This window comes from Urocitellus parryii, chromosome 7, assembly GCF_045843805.1.
Source record: "Urocitellus parryii isolate mUroPar1 chromosome 7, mUroPar1.hap1, whole genome shotgun sequence".
Lineage (NCBI taxonomy): Eukaryota > Metazoa > Chordata > Mammalia > Rodentia > Sciuridae > Urocitellus > Urocitellus parryii.
The window spans coordinates 94,377,447-94,387,990 of NC_135537.1; the positions used below are offsets into that span (position 1 = coordinate 94,377,447).

General features: G+C 40.0%; 1 pseudogene; it reads right to left on the reverse strand.

The window, feature by feature from the left end:
* Nucleotides 1–6,558: 6,558 nt before the first annotated feature.
* On the reverse strand, nt 6,559–7,545 carry LOC113178012 (centromere protein N pseudogene; annotated as a pseudogene).
* Between the last annotated feature and the right edge of the window lie 2,999 nt (nt 7,546–10,544).

Sequence of the window (10,544 nt, forward strand, 5' to 3'; positions counted from 1 at the left end):
AATTGCAGTGACTATAGAAGTCTGTCACCAACTTTTCTTTCAGCAGAAACACTTCATTCAGAGGTATTTATTAAATTTCAGTCCTCAGTATAGTAACTAAACTACTACAGCAATCTACAAAGTTCTCATTGTCTCTACTTCCCCCTACCACATGTCATGTCCCAAGCCAGGTACAGCTATATTTCCAAACTCCTTACCATCAGCTTGAAAATCTATGTAGAGAGCAATATTTTTTAAAGTGTTGTTAGGGTATAGAGAGAAGAGAGACTAATGTTTTCTGTTGCTATAATTGAGTACCACAAACTGGGAAATTTATTAAGAATATAGATTCTTTATCTCACAGTTCTGGGGGCTGAGACTAATGTTTTCTGTTGCTATAATTGAGTACCACAAACTGGGAAATTTATTAAGAATATAGATTCTTTATCTCACAGTTCTAGAAGCATGGTGCCAGCCTGATAAGCAGCCTCTTGCTGCATTTTAACATGGCAGAGGGAAGCAGGGCACACTTGCCAGTAATCCCAGTGACTTAGGAAGCTGAGACAGGATTGTGGGTTCAAAGCCAACCTAAGCAACTCTGCAAGGCCCTAAGTGAGAACTTGTCTCACAAAAAACAACAACAACAACAACAACAACAACAACAAAAAAACTAGGTATGTGGCTCAGTGGTTAAGCATCCTGGGTTCAAAAAAAAATGTGGCAGAGGACATCACATGGCCTGATAGCTCAGATCTCTTCATCTTATAAAATCCTCATCTAATCTGAATTACCTACCAAAGGTGCATCCTCAGATAACATTGGCATATGAATTTAGGAATTAAGTTTCCAATACAGGAAATTTTAGAGGACACATTCAAACAGAGCAGAGAAGAATGTCCTCTTTTATTTTTAAAGCAGTGAACTAGAAAGTGACTACTGCAAATAAAAGGGAGAGATTGATTACATAAACAAAGCAAGCCCTAACTATATGCTGCCTACAGGGAACCCACTTTACACATAACATACAAATGAAAGTACAAGTATGGAAAAAGATATACCATGTTAGTGCCAATCAAAAGAAAGCTAGCATGGCTGTGTGTATATATAGGACACAGCAGCTTTCGGATCAAAAATTTATTACAAGGATATGGAACCCAGATGCTGAACAGGAAAGGTAGTGGCAGGGCTAACAATAGCACCTTCAGGGACAGCCAGCCATAGCTGCAGACCTAATGGAGCTCTTTCATCTGTTCTCAAGGACATCGTGGTGGCACATTTTAGTCTGAAACTTGGGGAGTAATAGTGGTGACTTAGACCTTGGACCTTCTCTGAGGACTACACCATGGAAACACGGAAGATATGAGGCTCCTAGTTGGTCTGAATCAATGCAGGGAGACCTTCCATAATAAATATGAGTGTTTGGGGCTGTGATTGTGGCTCGGTGGTAGAGCGCTCACCTAGCATGTGTGAGGCCCTGGGTTCGATCCTCAGCACCACATAAAAAATTAAAATAAAGATATTGTGTCCAACTACAACTAAAAAAGAAATTTAAAATAAAGCAATATGGGTGTTTAATCCCACATGTTATCTAAATAAGAGACAATATCAAACTGAAGATCCTGGAAGAAGCCAAGACTACCATGAACATCTTGCAATCCATGATCAAAGTACTGAATTCACCAGACTGAAGTAATTTCCATATACCTTCCCATGCCTACTTCTACAAAGTTTCCTGTAAAAGAAGAACCCGGGATCCCCAAAGCACTTCTTGCTCTTGAGATAGTCTGCACTCTGCTCTAAGAATGTGTGTCTTTCCCTTTCCCTTTCAAATAAAGCTCTTCCTCTTTACTAAAACCTGATGTGTCCTTCAATACTTTTAGGTGATGTGTCAAGAACCTAGAAGGTCAGAATAGGCATCTCTGCCCCTGGATAGACCTCTTTGAACTCCCTTATGGTGACAACATGATGAGGGGGTGGTCATTGAAAAGTGTTTACCTACTATGAAAGAGAGTAAAATCACTTTTATGCAGGTTTTAATATTTACTTATGAGGCGTCTCCCCTAAAAGCTCATGTGAAAAACAATGCAAGAATTTTCAGAGGTGAAATGATTAGATTATGATTGTGGCCTAATCAGTAAATTAATCAACTAATATGGATTAACTGAATATTAACTGTAGGCAGGTAGGGTGTGACTAGACGAGGTAGGCCACTGGGAAATGCCTCTGGAGAGTTACATTTATCCTTGGAGTCCTTTCTTTCTGCTCCCTAGTTTATATATCCTGAGCAGCTTTCCTCCACCATGCCCTTATGCCATGATGTCCTGCTTTATGTTGGGCCCAAAGCTATGGATTCAGCTGACCATGAAATGAACCTCTGAAACCATGAGCCAAAATAAACTTTCTCCTCTATGTTCTTGTCAGGTCTTTGGTCTCAATAATGAAAAGCTAACTAAAATAGAAATTGGTACCAAGAAGTGTGGTCATTGCTATGACTAACCTGACCATGTGCTTGAGAAGCCTTTGGAACTGGTTTGCAGATGGGAGAACTTAGAAACATTTTGAGATGCAAGCTAGAGATGCTTTAGAATGTTGTAAATGAAGCTTAATGGGTGATTCTGGTAGAAGCTTAGAATGTTGATAGGACTATATATACTGGGCTCATGATGTTTCAGAGAAGAGAACACTATTGGAAATTGGGCTGAAACCATTCATGTTACATTCTGGCAAAAAAACTTGTCTACATTTTGCCCATGTCTTGAGACTTTCTGTAAAGCTGAATTTAAAGGTGATCAACTAATTAATCTGGCAGAGAAAATTCCAAGTGTATCCCAGATCAGACACTGAAACTGTCTAATTCTTTACATAATTTCAGGAAGGAGTGACAAAGATTTATTTAGAGATCAGGGAAAAGAAATTTTGGTGACTATAACAGTCTGTCACCAACTTTTCTTTCAGTAGAAACACTTCATTCAGAGGTACTTATTAAATTTCGAGTCCTCAGTAGTAGCAAGTCCTTCAGGGGTAGCATGAATATTGCTGTTGGCTTTTAGCCAAGTTACTATGATAATCAGGAACAGAAAGATTGGAAAATCTTGCAGTTTGGCCATGTGAGTAAAATAGGGTCTAATGAAAGTGTGTTTGTTAAAGAGAACATAACCATTAAAGAAATACCAAGTACTTTATCCAGAAACAATTGGAAAGGTGGCTTGAGGACATCTCAGGAATTGATGAGACCACTGCCATCTCAGGCTAAAGAGTATAAAAGTGTAAAATCATTTTGAAAAAGACAATGGGTCACCCTGCTTGTACGAGGGCAGGAAATGTTTTCACCATAGTCAGCCACCCAGGACCTCAGAGGATGCTGCAGCCAAGGCTCCTACTTGAGATGATGGTGGGCCTTGGCATCATCCATGTGGTGCTGGTTCTGTAGGAATGCAGGATGCTGGGGTTTAGGGGCTTCTGCTGGGATTTCAAAGGAAGGCCCAGGAAGCCAGTGCCATATCCCTGTGGGCTGCCCCTGAGGGGGTGATGCATAAAGATGTGAGAAGGAAGTCAAAGCTACATAGAGACCCTCGGGATTCAGAGATGCCAGCACACAGGACACCTACTGAGGGGAGCTGCAGGACTGAAGCAGAAACAAGCCAAGAGAAAGGCCATGTGGGCCACGACCAGCAAGGCTGTAAGGTGAAGTTACACAAGCCCTTCAGAGAAACAGTGAAGCACCATGTCCCCAGATGCTGGATGTGGAGTGATAGGACTTGTTTATTCAGCTTTTGTTTAGATTTTGATCTTGCTTAGGTCCCATCCCTTCCTTCTATACCTCTATTTCTCTCTTGTGGAATGGAGATTATTATGGTTTGGACATGAGGTGTCCCCCAAAAGGTCATGAGACAATGTGAGAAGGTTCAGAGGACAAATAATTGGGTTATGAGAGCTTTAACCCAGTAAATTGATCCCCTTATGGGATTAGCTGAGTGGTAACTGAAGGCAGGAAAGGTGTGGCTGCAGGTGGTGGGCACCAGGGGTGTAACTTTGGGGTATATATTTTGTATCTGGTGAGTGGAGTCAGAGTCAGTCTCTCTCTCTCTCTCTCTCTCTCTCTCTCTCTCTCTCTCTCTCCCTCCCTCCCTCTCTCTCTCTCCTCTCTGATCTTCCACCATGATGTCCTGCCTCACCTCGAGACCCTAGGAATGGAGTTGGCCGTCTGTAGTCCAAGACCTCTGAATCTGTGAGCCCCCAAATAAACTTTTCCTCCTCTAAAATTATTCTTGTCAGGTTTTATAGTCGCAGCAGCAGAAAACCTAACTAAAACAGAAATGTTTACTCTGTACCACTATATTGGATATATATATATAATATCCAATTTGCTCTTTGTAGGGGGAAACATCCATGAGTTTGCCTTGAGTCTCAGATAAGATTTTGGATTCAGACTTTGGGTTATTGCTGGAACTCTTAAGACTATGGAAACTCTTGGAAATGGTCTAAATGTGTTTTGCATTGTGAGATGGGCATGAGTTTTGGGGGATGGGGGTGTAATATTATAATTTTGACATAAGGTATCCCCCAAAAGTTCATGTGTGAGACAAGAATTTTCATAGGTGAAATGATTAGATTATGAAAGGTATAACCTAATCAGTGTATTAATCTACTAACATGGATTAACTAGGTGAATACTACAGGCAGGTAGGTATGGCTGGAAGAAGTAGGTCATTGAGTGTACGCCTCTGGGGTTTAAATTTTGTTCCTGGTGAGCACAGCTCTTTGCTTCCTTGGTGTCATATCATATCCTAAGCTGCTCCCCTCGGCCATGCTCTTCTGTCATAATTTTCTGCCTCACCTGGGGCCCACAGCAATGGAAAAACCTAACCATTGACTGAACCTCTGAAACCTTGAGACAAAATAAACATTCCATCCTCTAAGTTGGTCTTGACAGGTTTTTTGGTCACAGTGATGAAAATGTTGACTAACACATCAGACAACTACAGGCTCAGGTCAGTTGCCAACGTTTACAAATTGGAAGATTTCACATAAAACATTTATAGTTCTATCTATGCTGTTTTTCATTTTTAAATTTTTAATTGAGATAAAACACATTAAAAATTTATAATTTTAATCATTTTTAAGTATGTAGTTGGTGGTATTATTTTCTCATTCCATGCAACTGGTCTCCAGAACTTTTCACCTTGCAAAATGTTTCACCAATACCCATTAAGCAAAATGTTTCACCAATACCCATTAACCAACTCCCCAATTTTCCTTCCCCACAGCACCCAGAAACAACCATTCTACTTTTTGTCTCTAAGAATTTGACTATGTAACTCACAAAAGTAGAATCATGTTATTTGTTTTCTTGTGGCTGGTTTATTTCACTTAGCACAATGTCCTCAAAGTTCATCATGCTGTAGCCCCTATTGTTTTATCATAGACTGAATAATATTCCTTTGTATGATATATGACATCAGACTTCCACATGCAGTTTATCCAGTCATCTGTTGATGGACACTTGGGTTGCTATGCCTTTAGGCTATCGTGATTAATGCTGCTATGTGTTTGGGTGTATAGATGTCTCTTTAGAACCCAGGTTTCAATTCTTTTGGGTATATGCCCAGAAGTAGAATTACTAGATCACACAGTAATTCCATTTTTATTTTTTTTGAGTAACCACCATCCTGTTTTCCATAGTGAATGAATGCCTTATTTTTCATTCCAATTGCTTCTCATCCTTGCCAACACATATTACTTTACAGATTTTTTTTCCATCGTAGCCATCTTTTAATGAGAATAAGGTAATATTTCATTGTGGTTTTGAGTTGCATTTCCCTGGTAATTCTGAACATCTTTTTATGTACTTCTTGGCATTTATATATCATATTTAGAGAAATGTCTATTTGAGTGTTTTGCCCATTTTTCAATTGGATTATTTGATTCTTTTACCAGATTTTCAGTATCTTTATTCACAAATCAGTATTATAATGGTCAGTTTGGATGTAACACCTATGATAAAATAATTATGAAAAGTATCATATTTACAATTAAACAATTGTTTTATATAAGTGGGTCATGTAACTTCTTTCAGTAACAACTTAGTGGACCTAATTCTACTCTCTAAATGGACCAATTTTATGATTCTCCTGGAAGTTTTGAGTTGGGCATAGTTCCTTGGTGTTCCTTTCAAGTGATCAAAGCTTCAGAAAATCCCTAGAAACGAATAATTGGAACTAGACCTCCTTAGGATGGAGTAGAGGTAAGAGTGGGGGAAAAGGACACTAGATATGATGCCAACAGGATGATGCCATCTACTTGGCTTCAGAGCATTCTGCACTCAAGCTCAATCCAGAGCCTATACATATCCTGTCACCTCTCAAATGCCCAAAACTGTTGTATTTATCAGGAAAAATGAGAGAGGGGGGCCAAGGAAGAATCAGTCCCAACAATCATATGAACACTTCTAAATTTTCAATACCAAGGATTAATTTCTGAAGTATAAGCTTATAATCAGAAGCTGTCCAGTTAGCCATTAACTGGAATGCAAGTACATGATTGCCAAGGAGCCTCTGGGCTTACAAAACCATATACATCTTATTTGTCTCTGATTTTAAAATAATCCATTCCCTTGTCAAGTATGCAGTTAAACAGTAGAGAAAGTGGTGCATCTGCAATACCAGCTGGTGCTAAGGATTTCAATGATTTCAAAGATGTGGCCTAGAGAAATTTATTAGGCACCAGACAGGTTCTTTCCTCTAAGCCAACATGCCCCCATTTAAGTCACTTTTGAACATCGTTTCAAGCTTATATTATACAAATTCTAGTTGTGGTGGAGGTCAGTCTCCAAAAGTTTCTTGAGTTATTCTGTTTTTTTCTAATGTGTTTTCCTGAATGATCCTTGAAACCATATTTACATCTAGTCCCAGTCATCTTTCCTGTACAGGTGTTGTAGAGTTGTGATTTTCAAAGGTCTGATTATACTGTTTAAAAACAATTGCCTGAGAGAGTCCAGGTGTCGAATTTTCAGGTCTATTTTTACCATCTGATGGTGTTTGCAAGCAACTGTCAGTGCCTGACCCAGAAGGGCAAAATGTTCTTTAGCTGGGAGGAGGGGAAGGCATAATGTCTAGGGGTAATGCAGCACGTTTGTGGGTTGGTATTTGTTTGGCTTTTACACCTTGTTCCCCAGGCAATTAGGATCCAAACTGCATTCTCCTCAGCATCTCTGAAGCTGACCATCACGTTTTTCATTGCTCTCTGAAGAATTTTCTTGAATAAATGTTTGAATTGTTCCAATGTCTTCATCTGGTTCTGTACTCATCTGTAAAACATCCCAAACTTTTTGGTGCCAATTAACTTGAATATAAATGACATCTGCAAGGGTTGCATCCTTGAGACTCCCATACTTCTCACACAGCAGAACCAAGTCCTGAATGAGACATTCCTTTCTCTGCTGGAACTTATGGTTTTCAGTTGGTTAACAGATTAAAAACAATCCCAAGCTTTTAAGGTTCTCATCGTTTCATACATGGGGATTTTCAAGATGGTCCTCCTGATAAACTGGGCAACAGTCTCATCCATCTCTTTGGCAAGATCCCCATCTCCAGCAGAGCCCTCAGCAATGGTGCCCACCAAGGCACCTTCAAAGCCACCAATGGCAATTCCCACACACAAAGGCTCCAGGGTTTGGGGGTCCGAAAGGGCCAAGATGTAGTCTGTTGTTGAGTAAGAGATCTTTATGTATTCTAGATTTTAACCCCATGTCAGATATATGATCCTATATTAATTCCACATCAAATATTTTCTCCCATTCCATCGGTTGTCTTTTTACTCTCATACTTGTGTCCTTCGATGCACAGACATTTTTTAAGTTTGATATACTGCAACTTACATTTTTACTTTTATTGCCTGTGCTTTTGATGTCATATCTAAGAAATCATTGCCAAATCCATTGTCATGAGGTTTTCTCCCTACATTTCCTTCTAAGAGTTTCCTAGTTTGACATCTTATGTTTAGGTTTTTGATCCATTTTGAGATATATTTTGTATTTGGAATAAGGAAGATATACATTAATTCCTTTGCATGTGGCTATCCAGTTTTCTTTTAAAAAATTTGTTCTTTTTAGATATACATGAGTATATTTTGACATACATACAAGGAGTATAAGTTATTCTAATTAGAATCCCATTCTTGTGGCTTTATATGATATGGAGTTAATACTAATCATGTATTCATATATGACCATAGGAAAGGTATGTCTGATTCATTCTACTGTCTTTCCTAATCTCTCTCCCCTACATTCATTCCCCTTTGTCTAATTCAACGAACTTCCATTTGTCCCCTCCCTACTCTTCCTTGTTGTGGGTTAACAACCACATTGTCAGATAGATCATTTTTCCCCATTGTGTGGTCTTAGCACCTTAGTTGAGAATCATGTGACCACATAGATTATAAGTGTTTATTTCTGGGCTCCTTATCCTTTGCCATTGGTTTCTATATCTGACTTAATTCCAGGAGTATATAGTTTTTTTTTTTTTTAAAGAGAGAGTGAGAGAGGAGAGAGAGAGAGAGAGAATTTTTTAATATTTATTTTTTAGTTCTCGGCGGACACAACATCTTTGTTGGTATGTGGTGCTGAGGATCGAACCCGGGCCGCACGCATGCCAGACGGGCGCGCTACCGCTTGAGCCACATCCCCAGCCCAAGTATATAGTTTTGATTGCTGTAACTTTGTAGTAATTTTTGAAATCTGGAAGTGTGAGGGCTTCAGTGGTGTTTGGTTTGGGTTTTTTTTTATAGATTGTTTTGTCTATTTGGGATCCCTTGATATTCCATATAAATTTTAGTATTATTTTTCGATCTTTGCTTAAAATGCTCCTGAGATTTTGATAGGTCCTGTGTGCAGTCTGTTAGTTGCTTTGAGCAATGTTGACCTCTTAACCATATTAAGTCTCCAGTCCACAGACACAGGATGTCATCCCATTTTTTTTAGAATTTCAGCAATATTTTATTGTACTCAGAGCACAAGTCTTTCACTTCCTTGGATAAGTTTATTTTTTAAGTATTTTGTTCTTTTTGATGCTATTGTAAATGAAATTGTTTCCATAATTTCCTTTCCAGATAGTTCATTGTCCACTTTTGCTTTTATTTAAAAAGAAGAAGAAAATATGGCTCTATCAGCTGACTTTCCTGCATGGCAGCATGTTTTGAGCTCAAAAGCAGCTGCTCCTTGTAGGAGGACATTTGTTCTCCAGTTTGCTACAGCCCCTGTCTGGCCAGCTTTTCCTCACATTCCCTGCCTGCCCCCTACAGGCCTTTGTGTCTTCTACCCCTTATTTAGATCATCCACAGCAGTGGGTACACACTGATGCTATCCATTAGGAAGGAGCTAGAGTGGTGGAACACTCTAGAACAGGGAGGCACCTTGACAACAACATTGTTTTCTTCTTTCTACTCTCAGACCCCCACTCAGCAGTCACTTTGGACAGCAGGTGTTAAGTCTCCCTACCAAAAACCATTTCTCTGATGTAGGACACCAGCTGGATGTCCTCTAGTTGAACCCAATATTGCTGCTCACTTCCTGGAGATAAAACCAGATCCCAAAGTTGGGCTCTGGGTCATGCAAGACTGCCCCCACTTCAGATGCCCAGCTGCAAGTCCCAGGTTGTGGCCCATGCCTCTGACTGTAGACCAGGGCCCCTATGATCCTCCTCCATTTGTTCCATTAATTTGCTAGAGGAGCTCACAGGCCCAGAGAAACACTTGACTTCCACTTTCCCATTTATTGTAAAAGATAATACCAAGAATACAGATGAATAGCCAAATGACAGAGATGTGAAGAGGCACAAGAAAGGGGTGTGGACATTCTAGGCCCTCTTTGGAATGCCACCCTCCAGCACCTCTGTGTGTTCAACTACCTGGAGGTTCTCTGTCTTTTTGAGTGTTTAGGGAGCTTCCTAGGCATGATCAATTCCATTCCAATTACAATGGCCCCAGGTGATCACTTCAACTTTTCTCTCCTATCCAGAGGCTGGGGGAGGGCACCCAATGTCCATCCCTCTATCCTGCCTCAGTCTTTCTGGATATAGCCCCCATCTTGCATTTATTTAGGGGCCTCCTACCACTAGTTGTCTTGTTAGTACACAAAAGACACTTATTACTTTGGAGATTCCAATGGTTTTAGGAGCTATGAGCCAGAACCCCCTGGGGATGCAGATATGTATTTCTTACTTCACAGTATCACAGATGCAGTTCTGGCTATATAACAGAAAGGTCCCAAATGTAGTACCCTGAGCACGTTAAATGTTTCTCTCCTGTAAAAGTTCACCTAGGTCCAGATCGTGCCCAGGGTGACCATGAGGCTGGATAGGGACCCAGATCTCATCTCACATCACTCAGCCATTCTCAACATCATAGACCAAGATGGCTGCTCCAGGTTTTCTTGTCAGCTGGAGGTAGAGAAGGTAATATTGGATGGTGTGCCCATTCCCTAGAAGGGTAGTATCCTTAGGTTGCATGCATAGTTTCTACTCACCAACCACTGTAATGGTACATTTTATCCATGATCACACCTGTGAGTG